The sequence below is a fragment of the Paramisgurnus dabryanus genome, chromosome 3, assembly GCF_030506205.2.
Source record: "Paramisgurnus dabryanus chromosome 3, PD_genome_1.1, whole genome shotgun sequence".
In the NCBI taxonomy this organism is placed as follows: domain Eukaryota; kingdom Metazoa; phylum Chordata; class Actinopteri; order Cypriniformes; family Cobitidae; genus Paramisgurnus; species Paramisgurnus dabryanus.
Genome location: NC_133339.1, coordinates 29,800,926 through 29,814,726, shown reverse-complemented (window position 1 = coordinate 29,814,726; position 13,801 = coordinate 29,800,926). Strand labels below are relative to the sequence as shown.

The 13,801-nt window shown below is 44.1% G+C and overlaps 1 long non-coding RNA gene across 1 annotated transcript; it reads left to right on the top strand.

Moving 5' to 3' along the window:
* Nucleotides 1-3,185: 3,185 nt before the first annotated feature.
* On the top strand, nt 3,186-10,002 carry LOC135768604 (uncharacterized). Its single transcript, XR_010542204.2, has 4 exons — nt 3,186-3,365; nt 8,885-8,924; nt 9,037-9,184; nt 9,903-10,002. It is a non-coding gene; the product is annotated as an uncharacterized lncRNA (long non-coding RNA).
* Nucleotides 10,003-13,801: the final 3,799 nt, after the last annotated feature.

Sequence of the window (13,801 nt, the reverse complement as noted above, 5' to 3'; positions counted from 1 at the left end):
CATCTACTTTTTCTAGGGTTGAGACTCAACGCCAAGAAAAGCGTTCTTTCTCATGCCCAGAGAATGACTTATTTAGGGATAGTCTGGGATTCGATTACGATGCGGGCACATTTGTCTCCCGCACGAATCGAGGCCATTCAGCATACCCTGAGCAGAGTCAGGCTAGGCCAGGATCTCACTGTGAAATAATATCAGAGGATATTAGGGTTTATTGCATCAGCATCCACGGTGATTCCTTTGGGGCTGTTGCATATGACGCCGTTTCAGAGCCGGAGGGTTTCATCCAAGGGCCAACCCTCAAAGGCTGATTAAAGTGATGCGCCACGGGCTTCATACACTAACTATGTGGATAAGACCCCGGTTTGTTGCCTTGGGTCCCACGCTATGAGCGACTTGTCATCGCAAACTGCTAATGACAGACGCCTTCCTGACGGGCTGGGGTGCGACCTTAGATGGTCGTCCAGCTCAAGGGGAATGGGGGGGTCATCAGCTCGGTTGGCACATCAATTGCCTAGAGCTGACGGCTGTATTTCTGGCCCTGAAATATTTTCTCTGCCAAATGAGAAGCTGTCATGTCCTAGTGCGGGTGGACAACACAGCGACAGTCTCATACTTAAGTCACCAGGGAGGTCGGCGCTCGCGCAATCTGAACAAGATAGCGAGGCAGATTTTTCTCTGGGCTCAGGACAAGTTCCTGTCACTCAGAACAGTGTACATCCCAGAAAACCTATATGTAGGAGCAGATTTACTGTCCAGGCAGACATTATCGACTGGGGATTGGAAACCCCACCCAGACATAGTGTCTCAGATATGGACCTGATTTTACAGAGAGAAAGTGGACCTCTTGGCCTCTTTTCAGATAGCGCAATGTCTCCTTTACTTCTCTCTGAGTTCCCCAGCCCCCCTGGGTCTGGACGCAATGGCGCACACATGGCCGGACAAACGCCTTTATGCGTTTCCTCCAGTGGCGCTGCTCCCGCAGGTTCTAGCCAGAGTTCGCCAGCAAGGCTCTTGCCTCTTTCTGATAGCACCGCGTTGGCTGAACAGAGTATGGTTTTTTTAGAGATAATATCTCTCCTCAACGGCTCGCCATGGGCAAGTCCGGAGAGGAGGGGCGTTCTGTCTCATGATAATGCATCTCAGGCCCGACCTGTGGAATCTCCATGTTTGGCTCCTAAGGGTACCAACTGAGGGACACAGGTTTGTCGCCTGATGTTACTGACACTATTTTGAGTGCTAGGGCTCCTTCCACTAGAAAGAATTATGCCTTTAAATAGGGTGTCTTTGAAGCATGGTGCATGACACATAATGCAGATCCTGTTAACTGCCAGTTTGCTACAGTTCTGAGTTTTCTGCAGGAAAAGCTGTCAGCAGCTTATGCCCATCCACTCTCAGGTTTTATGTGGCTGTTTTTTCGGCTTGCCACGCTTTGGTGGACGGGGCGCCGCTCGGGAGGCATCCAACGATTGAGGCCTACAGCAAGAACTAAGATTCCTTCGTGGGACCTAGCTATAGTCCTTGAGGGTCTGGTTCAGACCTCCTTTTGAACCTCTAGAGTCAGCGTCTGATAGACTTCTGACGCTAAAGATGGTTGTTCTAATGGTGATAACTTCTTTAAAAAGAATTGGGGATATGCAGGCTCTGGCGATCTCGCCATCCTGTCTAGATTTTGCCCCAGGAATGGTGAAGTTGATTTTACATCCTTATCTTGATTACCTGCGTAAGGTTCCCTTTTCGACTGCACATCCGGTCATTCTTGAGACTTTCTGCCCTCCGCCGTTCACCACGCCGGAGCAGGAGTTATACCACAGATTGTGTCCAGTCCGTGCTCTTCAGACTTATGTCCACCGCACTAGCCAGTGGCGTAAGTCAGAGCAGTTGTTTTTCTGTTTTGGGGGCCGCAACAGAGGTGCTGCGGCCACCAGGCAGTCCATATCACATTGGGTTAGGGATGCCATTGCTCTTGCCTTTGAGGCGCGCTGTCAAGTCTCGCCAGCAGGTCTGAGAGCTCACTCCACCAGGGGAGTAGCCTCTTCTACTGCTTTAGTAAAAGGGGCCTCCTTGCAGAGCGTTTGTGATGCGGCAGGCTGGTCCTCTCCGCATACATTCATAAGATTTTATAGCTTGGATGCTCATGTCACTCCAGGATCTCCTGTCCTCGAGTCAACATCTCAAGCTGATGTCTATGCCATTTGTCCATAAAAGGGGTATCCCCCACTGCTACTTTTAGTAAGGGGTGCCTCCTTACAGAGCGTTTGTGATGCGGCGGGCTGGTCCTCTCCGCATACATTCATAAGATTTTATAGCTTGGATGCTCATGTCACTCCAGGGTCTCATGTCCTCGAGTCAACATCTCAAGCTGCTGTCTAAACCATTTTTCCATAAAGGGGTATTCCCCACTGCTATTTATTAGGAAGGGGTGCCGCCTTATAGATGTTTGTGAGGCGGCAGGAGCATTCTTTCCGCACACATCCACTATTTTTAGCTTGGTTGTTTATGTCTGAGATTTATTTGCGGTCCTTGTGCACACACTTACACATCCGTAAGGGGTCCAGACATCTCCAAGCACGGCAGCGTGGGTATTGTCGTTCCCCATAGCGCTTAGCAGCGCAGCATCGAGTAAAGCTTTTGATAGGGAACGGAGGGGTTACTTGACTGTAACCTTGTTCCCTGAAAAAGCGGAACGAGATGCTGCGCTGTCTTGCCGTACAGTAGATGTCCCAGGACTGGTCTTCAAACAAAAGATCTGATGACACAGCTGTTGCTCATCTATTTTATAGCCTCGCATCGGGTGCGCTGTGATGTCGTCATCAACCGAGGCTATATACCTCCGGGTCAATTTCATTGACGTGTTTGCACACTATATTCAGCTGGTCAACGATAAAGACGTTTCCCCATAGCGCTTAGCAGCGCAGCATCTCGTTCCGCTTTTTCAGGGAACAAGGTTACAGTCAAGTAACCCCTCCGTTCCCTATCTCAGAGAACCATGGTTACACTGAAAAAAATGGACTTGGTGGGTCTTTGAATTTAAATAAAATAAACATGTATATGCAACACAAAATATTTATATTCCTTGTGTAAACATAATTTAATTGATTAGGATGAAAATGTTTTGTTTGAATGTAAAATGAACACATTATTCTCACATTGATTAAAATTGATTGAATTGAATACTTAATAAAGCAATAAAATTGAGTTTGCACACAAAATGGCACCTCCTGAGCAGAAGGTGGCAGTAACGCTCAATAAAAAGGACGTCAATCGCCATAAAAGAAGAATAAACATCGTTTGTTTTGGGCGCCAAAATGAAGACTCAGCAGCAGTCAGTCAGAAGAACTCTCTCAGACGGACACCACGTTATTAAAGTAAGTTCTATTATTTATTTATGTTCACTTTATACGTGATACATCTTCACTAGATAGACAGTTTTTTTTACAATATGTAGCCATTGCAATGACTTGTAGTAAAAATGAGTTTGGAGGATGTTGGTGGAGTAAGTTAACGTTACAGTCAGTCAGTCAGTCAGTAAGTGTAAGGCTCATAAAGAAAAACAGCGTTTTAACAATGTCAGCTGTATAACGTTATTTCACCTTTTGTAGTTTTATCCGAGTTGAAAACTGACAGATTTGAGTTGACTTTTGAGGCACTTTTTACTCAGTTGTTCTATGGAAACGGTTCAGGACAAATAAAACGCTAACCAAACGTTATTCTGTCCAGAGTAACGTTATCCATGTAAGTAATTTACCAGATGATATCAATTGACTACATTAATAATGACATTGCGTATGAAACAAACTGTCTGCTTAATCAGATGAACAGACCCGCGTCAGTTATTCACGAGCAACACTTGATTCAATTAGAAAAAGCTTTTTTTAAATGCCTCGCGTGACGTCTGGTATATTAACTGAAAAAATTGCTTTGAAGTGCCACACCTTAAAGCTGACGTTTTCAGAAGAGCACCTTGTTTTAACCTGATAAGGAACACTGTGCCGTACACGGCACACCCCCTCCCTTGCACGTGAGGCTGCATTACGTTATTGTAACTTTGAAGCATTAAATCTTCAAAATATACGGTCATGCGGCACATCGTTGTAAAGCTTAGACTTTCGGGATTCCATTAAGCGCACAAAGAAAGCATAATATGATTTTTAGCAGTCATAAAACTGTAATCTAGTTGTTAGTTACCTGAACCGGGCGGCGCCAATTTAGGATATTTAATTACCTTCAAAATCTTTCCTTTATCCGCTTCGGTGAAATTGTCCAAAACAAATTGTTCATAAATCCCCAAAAGTCCAAGGAAATGGAATATCCAAGCCTTTTAATCCAAAACGATTTGTTCATCTCACAATCTTGAAGTTTCTTGTGAAGCAGGTGAAGCAGTTATCAACAGGAGTCCACAGAAACGTGTAAGTGTATTTGATTTTAGACTTGTGAAGTTTTAGCGCAGTGTCGTTGCTAAGAAACGCTCTCTTGTTTACCTTTGTCTCACGTGCTGCAATCCGCGTTTGTTCTCGCGTGTCCTCGCGTGCTTTAGTGTATTACAGTAAATACAGTAGTAGTTTCGGCCATTAACGTGTTGTTGATTGTTTTCGGGCGTGGCCAAAGCCAGGAGAGTATTTAAACAGCAGTAAACAGTTCAGTCTTCAGGTGAAGCAGTTATCAACAGGAGTCCACAGAAACGTGTAAGTGTATTTGATTTGAGACTTGTGAAGTTTTAGCGCAGTGTCGTTGCTAAGAAACGCTCTCTTGTTTACCTTTGTCTCACGTGCTGCAATCCGCGTTTGTTCTCGCGTGTCCTCGCGTGCTTTAGTGTATTACAGTAAATACAGTAGTAGTTTCGGCCATTAACGTGTTGTTGATTGTTTTCGGGCGTGGCCAAAGCCAGGAGAGTATTTAAACAGCAGTAAACAGTTCAGTCTTCAGGTGAAGCAGTTATCAACAGGAGTCCACAGAAACGTGTAAGTGTATTTGATTTGAGACTTGTGAAGTTTTAGCGCAGTGTCGTTGCTAAGAAACGCTCTCTTGTTTACCTTTGTCTCACGTGCTGCAATCCGCGTTTGTTCTCGCGTGTCCTCGCGTGCTTTAGTGTATTACAGTAAATACAGTAGTAGTTTCGGCCATTAACGTGTTGTTGATTGTTTTCGGGCGTGGCCTGCTGTGTTTCAGCCCACATTTGAAGCACTTATTAAAGCAGGCAGTCCACCGCGGCAGCGGTCGCGTGCAGCCCTCGTCGTGTGAAGACCGAAGAGTGTAAAGACCATCGACTCTACCTGCGCGACTCCACTGAGCAGGGACACCGACTGGGCACTTGAGTATTGCACTTTTTGTACTAACTTTTTATATTTTTCTATTTATCTATATAGCACTCTTTTTCCTCTCTTTTACATTTCCTATTCTTATAATTTTACTATGTGCTTTCAAATCTCTACTGTCATTACAACTCGTAAATCTGTTGTATCACGTCGCCGTGGGAGAAATATTAATAACCTCCGCACTCTCCCACCTTCCACTATTGCCTCACTCTCTCTTCCCATTGGCTTATGGAACTGCCAATCTGCTGTCAACAAAGCAGATTTCATTACTGCCATTGCCTCACATTCTGGCCTTTCTGTTTTAGCACTTACTGAGACATGGATTAAACCAGAGGACACGGCCACTCCGGCTGCCCTCTCCAACAACTACACTTTCTCACACAGTCCTCGCACAACAGGAAGGGGTGGAGGAACTGGTCTGCTCATCCCAAAGGACTGGAAATTCCAACAGCAAACCCCCTCATGTGACAGCAACTCTTTCGAATCGCATATTGTTACTATCATCCACCCTACTAAAATGCATTTTTTAGTTATCTATCGCCCCCCAGGTCAACTTGGACACTTCTTGGAGGAGTTAGATGTACTTCTGTCTTCATTCCCTGAGGATGGTACTCCTTTAGTAGTACTTGGTGACTTCAATATCCACCTGGAGAAACCACAGGCAGCTGACTTCAACACCCTGACTGCGTCGTTTGACCTCAAGCGAGTCCCTACTTCACCAACACACAGGTCTGGTAATCTTTTAGATCTTATCTACACACGCTGTTGTTCCACCTACCACACCCAGGTCACCCCACTTCACACATCTGATCACTTCCTAATTACTCTCGACCTCGACCTGACTCCCCCTGTCGCTACATACGATCCCCCATTGGTCACGTTCAGGCGCAACCTGCGCACGCTCTCTCCCTCCCGCTTATCCTCTGCGATTGTTTCCACGCTGCCCGCTCCCAGCCAACTCTCTCTGTTAGATACTGACAATGCCACAGACACATTTTGTTCCACTCTTACATCCTGCTTAGACACATTATGCCCTCTGACATCTGGACCGGCCCGGGTCACACCTTCTGCTCCTTGGCTAACTGAGGTTCTCCGTGAGCATCGCTCCACACTCAGGGCTACAGAGAGGAAGTGGCGCAGATCGAATGATCCTTCTGATCTCTGCCTCTATCAGTCTCTTCTTGCCTCCTTCTCCAAGGATGTCTCCTCTGCAAAGACCCTATACTACCATTCAAAGATTAACAACTCACCTGACTCTCACACTCTCTTCAAGACCTTTTCTACCCTTCTTTGTCCCCCTGCCCCTCCACCTTCATCCGACCTAACGGCTGATGATTTTGCTTCCTTCTTTGTGAAGAAAACGAAAACTATTAGCAGTCAGTTCTCCGAGCCGCCGCTTCTTGCGCATTCTCAAATCCCTGAGACATGCTCCCTTCCCTCCTTCTCTCTCCTATCCGAAGCAGATGTTTCCAAGGTCTTGGCTTCTAATCATCCGACTACCTGCCCGCTAGATCCCATACCCACCCATCTCCTCCAGGCCATCTCTCCGTCTGTTATCCCTGCTCTCACTCACATTATCAATTCATCCCTTTCCACTGGCACCTTCCCTGTAGCATTTAAAGAGGCCCGGATAACCCCGTTGCTGAAGAAACCCACTCTCAATCCTGCTATGCTAGAGAACTACAGACCCGTTTCTCTTCTTCCCTTCATTTCCAAGACTCTTGAACGCATTGTGTTCAACCAGCTCTCCACTTTCTTCACACAAAATAACCTCCTGGATAGCAATCAGTCTGGATTCAAAAGTGGTCACTCCACTGAGACTGCGCTGCTATCAGTCATTGAGGCCCTAAGGCAGGCAAGGGCAGCCTCCAAATCATCTGTGCTGATCTTACTGGATCTATCTGCAGCTTTTGACACCATCAATCACCGCATCCTCCTGTCGACTCTCATGTCTATGGGTGTCACTGACACAGCGCTTTTATGGTTCAAGTCGTACCTCTCAGATAGGTCATTTCGGGTATCCTGGAGAGGTGACGTCTCCGAACCCCAACGTCTAGATACCGGGGTCCCTCAAGGCTCTGTGCTTGGACCGCTGCTCTATTCGATATACATGACATCCCTGGGCTCTGTCATTCGGAAACATGGCTTTTCCTACCACTGCTATGCAGACGACACTCAACTCCACTTGTCGTTCCACCCTGATGATCCTACGGTTTCTGCCCGCATCTCGGCATGCCTGAGGGACATCTCACTCTGGATGAAGGATCACCATCTCCAGCTTAACCTTGCGAAGACAGAACTGCTTGTCATATCATCCGAACCAAAGATTCAGCACAACTTTTCCATTCAGCTAGGTTCCTCGACCATCACGCCTTCCAAGACGGCCAAAAACCTGGGAGTGGTCATTGATGATCGGCTTAGCTTCACGGAGCATGTTGCCAGCACCGCTCGCTCTTGTAGATTCATCCTCTACAATATTAGGAAAATTAGACCTTTCCTAGATGAGCATGCTACGCAGGTCCTGGTCCAAGCTCTTGTCCTGTCCAGGCTGGACTACTGCAATGCGCTACTGGCAGGACTTCCAGCCTGCACGACCAAACCCTTACAGATGATTCAGAACGCAGCGGCAAGAGTGGTCTTCAATGAGCCAAAGAGGGCGCACGTCACTCCTCTCTTTGTCAAGTTACACTGGCTTCCTATAGCAGCCCGCATCAAATTTAAGGCTCTGCTCCTGGCCTTTAAAACCACCACTGGGTCAGCACCCCCTTACCTTCGCTTGCTTATAGAGCCTTATGTACCTTCTCGATCACTGCGCTCTGCCACCGAGCGACGACTTGTGGTACCATCTCAAAAAGGGAAGAAAACACTAACGCGTACCTTCTCAGGAACTGTCCCACAACTGTGGAATGATCTGCCGGTCGTGACACGATCAGCTGACACTGTAGCTGTCTTTAAGACTCGGCTAAAAACCCATCTCTTCCACCATTACCTAACTTCCTAATGACAGATTTACTATCTTTATTTAGTTACCCTTCTCTTTATCTCTTTCTCTATCTACCTTCCTCTTTATCTAAAAAAAAAAAAAAAAAAAAAACCACTAACATACCCTTGGCTATGTATATTGTGTTGGACTTGATGAGACTATTTCCAGTGCACTTATGTATTGCTGTTCTTATGTTGCCATAATTGCTTCTATTGTCTACCTCACTTGTAAGTCGCTTTGGACAAAAGCGTCTGCTAAATGACTAAATGTAAATGTAAATGTTCTGACCGAATTACGATATAAATAGTGTATACAATAAGTTCACTAACAGACATTCGTTCGAATCTCACTTTTCATTCATGATTTATAATGAATATATTCGGATGTCATGTTTATTGTGCAACGTCTGAGGAACAAACGCGCCCCCTTGTGGAATTTCAGCCGTTCCATAAGAGGCTACGATCTCATTTTGTCCAAAATTGCGTCCTATGACAGATATAATACTTATTTCATGATTGCTCTGTGTATGTGTGACCTTAATCATTTGAGGTTGTGTGTTGATTTCACCTCTGAATATTTCCTCTTATAGGTCCATCATCCTTGCATGCGCTACACACTCAAAAGCATTGGTAAGTAATTCCTATCACTGTTTTACTGCTGTTAGGAGCTAAATCTTATTTTTGTAACTATTCTTTGACTCGCAGTACTCAAATATACAATGGTTGGTTAATTTGTTTTCAGATAAATGCTGAATTTAAAAGAATCACTACTGTCTTATGTTCCTGCGTGTCACCTGGACCTCCAATCCAAAAACCTGACGAAACTCTTCTATCAGAAAGGAGGACAGCTAGCAAAAAGACTTCAAACAATGAATGATCAAATGACAGAAGTAAGTAATATAGATTCATAGACATAAAAATGTGTAAACATTATTGGAAGTACAGAACATTTAGTATGTTTTAGTTACATCTTTTGGCACACGGGTCATTAAAACACCTGGGAAGATTTAAAGGGGTAGTTCACCCAAAAATAAAAATTCTCATCACTTACTCCCTATCATGTTGTTACAAACCTTTATAAATGTCTTTGTTCTTATGAACACTAAGGAAGATATTTTGAGGAATGTTTGTAACCAAACCAATCATAAGCCCCATTCACTTCCAAAGTGGGGAAATAAAATACTATGGAAGTGAATGGGGCTCATGAACAGTTTGGTTGCAAACATTCCTCAAAATAAATGTCTTCCTTCGTGTTCATCAGAACAAAGACATTTATACAGGTTTATAACAACATGACAGTGAGAAAATGAGAGAATTCAATTTTGCTGTGATTGTCAGGTATGGTAGCACACACTCGAAATGTGGCCTCTTTATTTAACTCATTCCAGTCTAGTAAACGCGCACACACACCTGGAGCAGTGGACAGTGCAGCTGCCTTGCTTTGTAACCCATATATTTGTAACCAATTGTAATATGCTGTGGCAATGCACATGGGTCTGTATACTTACATTTTATATTTGTTTGCATTGTACTAATTTCCAATGACACTTTTATTGTAACAGTAACGTTTTTTCTGTTTCTTTAACTACATTTGTCTGTTTTGTACAGGGCATGGATGAAGTCAGCATCAGTGAGGTCATTTGAAGACACCACTGTTGGGATTTGTGCTCTCAAACAACATGCTTCTTGTGATGAAGAAGAGGATCTTTGTTTAGTCCTGGAAGGCATGAAGGTGTTGCAACATCGTGCCATGTTGTTTGAGCTGATGTATGTGTCACAGGTGTCGTTTTGAACGAACGACGGGCGGAACCCGGCTTCCACATTTTGTATGAACGACGGGCGGAACCCGGCTTCCACATTTCATTTCCGGGGTTTCCCCGAAGTCAAATTAAGCCTGATTGCGCGCAGGTGGGGATAATTTGCACAGCGATCGCTGGTAGGCTGACGAGGGGAAGAGCCAGCATATAAAAAGACCTTTGTAGACATCAAACGGGGTGCTGGTGGTATACTTTGTGTACGCTGTGTTGCTGCTTTGCAGACGGACCACGCTGGTTGGATCGCTCTCCTGGGGAAGAGAGAAAGAGACAATCAGCTGACGAAGGAATATTGTGGAGTTTCAGTGAGAAAGAGTGGACACAGAGCCATCAAGAACGCAGTGAACCGAGGTTATTGGAAACAAAGCGTGAGTAACCGTGGTGGTACCTATCTGTACATAACTTGTATGAAGAGTTGTCCTGGTGTGTGCTTTTTTTTGCGTTTCTTGAGGTCCCTGGCCCCACTGGAGAGGAAAGTGTGGGTGAGCCGCGGGTTGACCGGAAGCACGGACGACGCACCGTTTACCAGTAAGTCAGTGGCCCTGTGGGAAAAAGGAAGTGCAGGTGAGCCAGGGGAGTGATAACCAACACGCCGGGCCTGTGAACATCACATAGCTCTCCCTCAATTGTGATCCAGTTGTTACCCAACCATCCTCTCGAGGTCGTCGTAGTCAGCGTTCAAACTGCCGAGTCTCCGACGAGTCACAAGAGGACGACATCCGTTGTGGCCTGAGTCCTACAGAGAGAGAGAAAACCAAGCCCTGTGCCCGGGGTGTGACAACGAGAGCTTCGTTTGTACACAGAACAGACAGTGGTAGAACACAGTGAGTAGTATCAAGTGTGTACCGTGCGGATTGTGGGTCGTAACGGTGTGTGTACTGACCTCGTCAACAGAAGCTTGTGGTGAACGGAGCCTCGACGAAAGTTCGCCCCAGCTCGTGACCCCGGTCGTGGAAGAAGGAGGGGGAGTTTGGGAAGCGTTCGGCTCCGGTCATCGGACTCACTAGTCCCTACGACGCCCGGACAGCCATACTGGAAGGGCGAAGGAATACGGTACACTGACACTGTAGCAAAATCCACTGTATGTAGCAACTATCTACCTGAAACCAGTGAAGCTTTGTGTGGGAACGAGGATCCCCCGGCACTGTGAGTAACGTAACCTGTGAAATAAACCTGTTCTGTGCTTATAGTAACTACCTACCTGAAACCAGTGAAGCTTTGTGTGGGAACGAGGATCCCCCGGCACTGTGAGTAACGTAACCTGTGAAATAAACCTGTTCTGTGCTTATAGTAACTACCTACCTGAAACCAGTGAAGCTTTGTGTGGGAACGAGGATCCCCCGGCACTGTGAGTAACGCAACCTGTGAAATAAACCTATTCTGTGCTTATAGCAACTACCTACCTGAAACCAGTGAAGCTTTGTGTGGGAACGAGGATCCCCCGGCACTGTGAGTAATGCAACCTGTGAAATAAACCTGTGCTGTGCTTATAGCAACTACCTACCTGAACTAGTGGAGCTCTGTGTGGGAACGAGGATCCCCCGGCATTGTGAGTAACGCCACCTGTGAACTAAACCTGTACTGTGCTTACAGCAACTACCTACCTGAACCAGTGAAGCTCTGTGTGGGAACGAGGATCCCCCGGCACTGTGAGTAACACAACCTGTGGGATAAACCGGTGCTGTGATTATAGCAACTACCTACCTGCATCAGTGAAGCTCTGTGTGGGAACGAGGATCCCCCAGTACTGTGAGTAGCAAAGGAGTACTTACCCTGGTCTGTGTTTGATTCTGCCTCCAGGAGAAGCGGAGCGCGCCACGGATTGCTGGGCCAGAGCCCCGGTCCCCAGTCCTTTCCCCAAGTGGCCCTGGAGGCAAAGAAGAGCCACATTAGTTTTAAGTTTCCCTTTTTCCCTTTCCCCCCTTCCCTTTTAAATATTTAATAAAGTTTATTTTAATTATAGTATACTCGTCTGTCTGGTCATTGGGGTGGTCTTGGGAAACTCCTCGAGGTGGAAGAGTTGCGAGGGGTGTGACCCTTAGCATAGTTGGGTCCGCCCTCGGGGTGTGACATATGCCTTAAACCTGAGCTATCCTGATCTCTGCTTTATTTTTGAAGAAATCCAAAAGATTTTAATGGAACTGCATTGAGCGTAACTTTAACAAACAGTTTCTTTCAGTGAAAGGATCAGAAAGACTGTGCTGCTCATTTATGTTCTTTTTATTTATCTGTTTTAAGTGTTTTTTTTCTTATTAAAACATTAACCGTTTGCTGCTCAGAGTTGATTTTGGAAATGGTTGTTGTATTTTGTTTTTGTTGAATCTTTGATTATCAGTTTATACAAATGCTGTAGCTCTGACTTTCTGAAGGATTGATATTTTCCAGTTTGTAAATCCATTTAAAAAATAATAGTACTTACTGTTTTGCATGTCTCTTTGGAATGCAGTGTTTGTGCTTTAGCACTTCTAAATCTACTGTGATAGTAACTACACACACTACTATATTTTAAACATTTGGGTCAGTTTTACAGATGAGGCTTTTTCTAGTCCCAGACTTTTGCAATGCCTTAATTTGAAAACATATTGCACTGACATATCTTGACATATATCAGTGCCATTGTTTTGTCTCAAGATGTACTCCAGTGTTGTTTTTGTAAGGTATGTTTGTTTGTAAACTTTTTTTGTAAAAAATATCCTAATATAACTAGGGCCTAGTCATGGATTAATCTACAACCTGTTTGGGAAATTGCCCCTTTGTATGTACTGCATGTGCTGATTGTTGTAATAGTTATTGACTGTTAATGAATTAATGTGTAGTGATTTAAATGAATTGATGATCTGAAAGCAGTGGTTTGCCTCAATATCACTAAACTTTTGTTTAAAACTCTTTGCTTTTTATGCCAATGCAAATGTATTTTGTATTTAAAAAAGAAATAAATAACATTTGGATAATTATGGATGATTATTCTGGTTCCAGAAACATAATGAAATTGCTTTAGAGTTACATAATCCCATAATATAAGCATTAAAAAAGCATGTTGGAATTACAGATGAAAATCTAGTCCCCTTACATAATAAAATTACTTAAACATTACAAAATAAATGTGTTATAGTAAAGAGAAATAGCACTTTGAGTCAACATATTTATATTAGACTACTTGAAACAATTAAAATGTTTTGGTCTGACACATAAAAATTAAATGAGGAAAATTATGTTGGTTTAACACAATCGGATTATGTGGGACCGATGTACACATTAAAATTACGTAAATTGAAAGGATTTTTTTTCAGTGCATGTCCATTGTAAACTCAACCACATCAACAACTTTAAATCTGTCATCTTGGGTTTCATTTTTTCCACTGTTTAAAATAACCAAAAACACGTTCAATCTTTGGGTATTTCGGGGAAAACATTTTTCTTTATTTCTTTATTAATAAATGTGTTAACAATCAATACCTCTGAACAGTATAAGAAAAGAGTTCAAATTTAACTATACATAATAATAATTAAACAAATACAGCAAATACTAGATAGCAGAATTATAATCTCTTCTATTATTTAAGTTGATCTTTAAATATAAAACACAATGTATGCCTGCAAACCTCTATGCAAATGTTTTTGAAGGGAGGGTCAGTGTCACTTCAACTCCTAAGAGACTGTGTTATAAACTGAACCCTGAGTCAGTGTTTATGT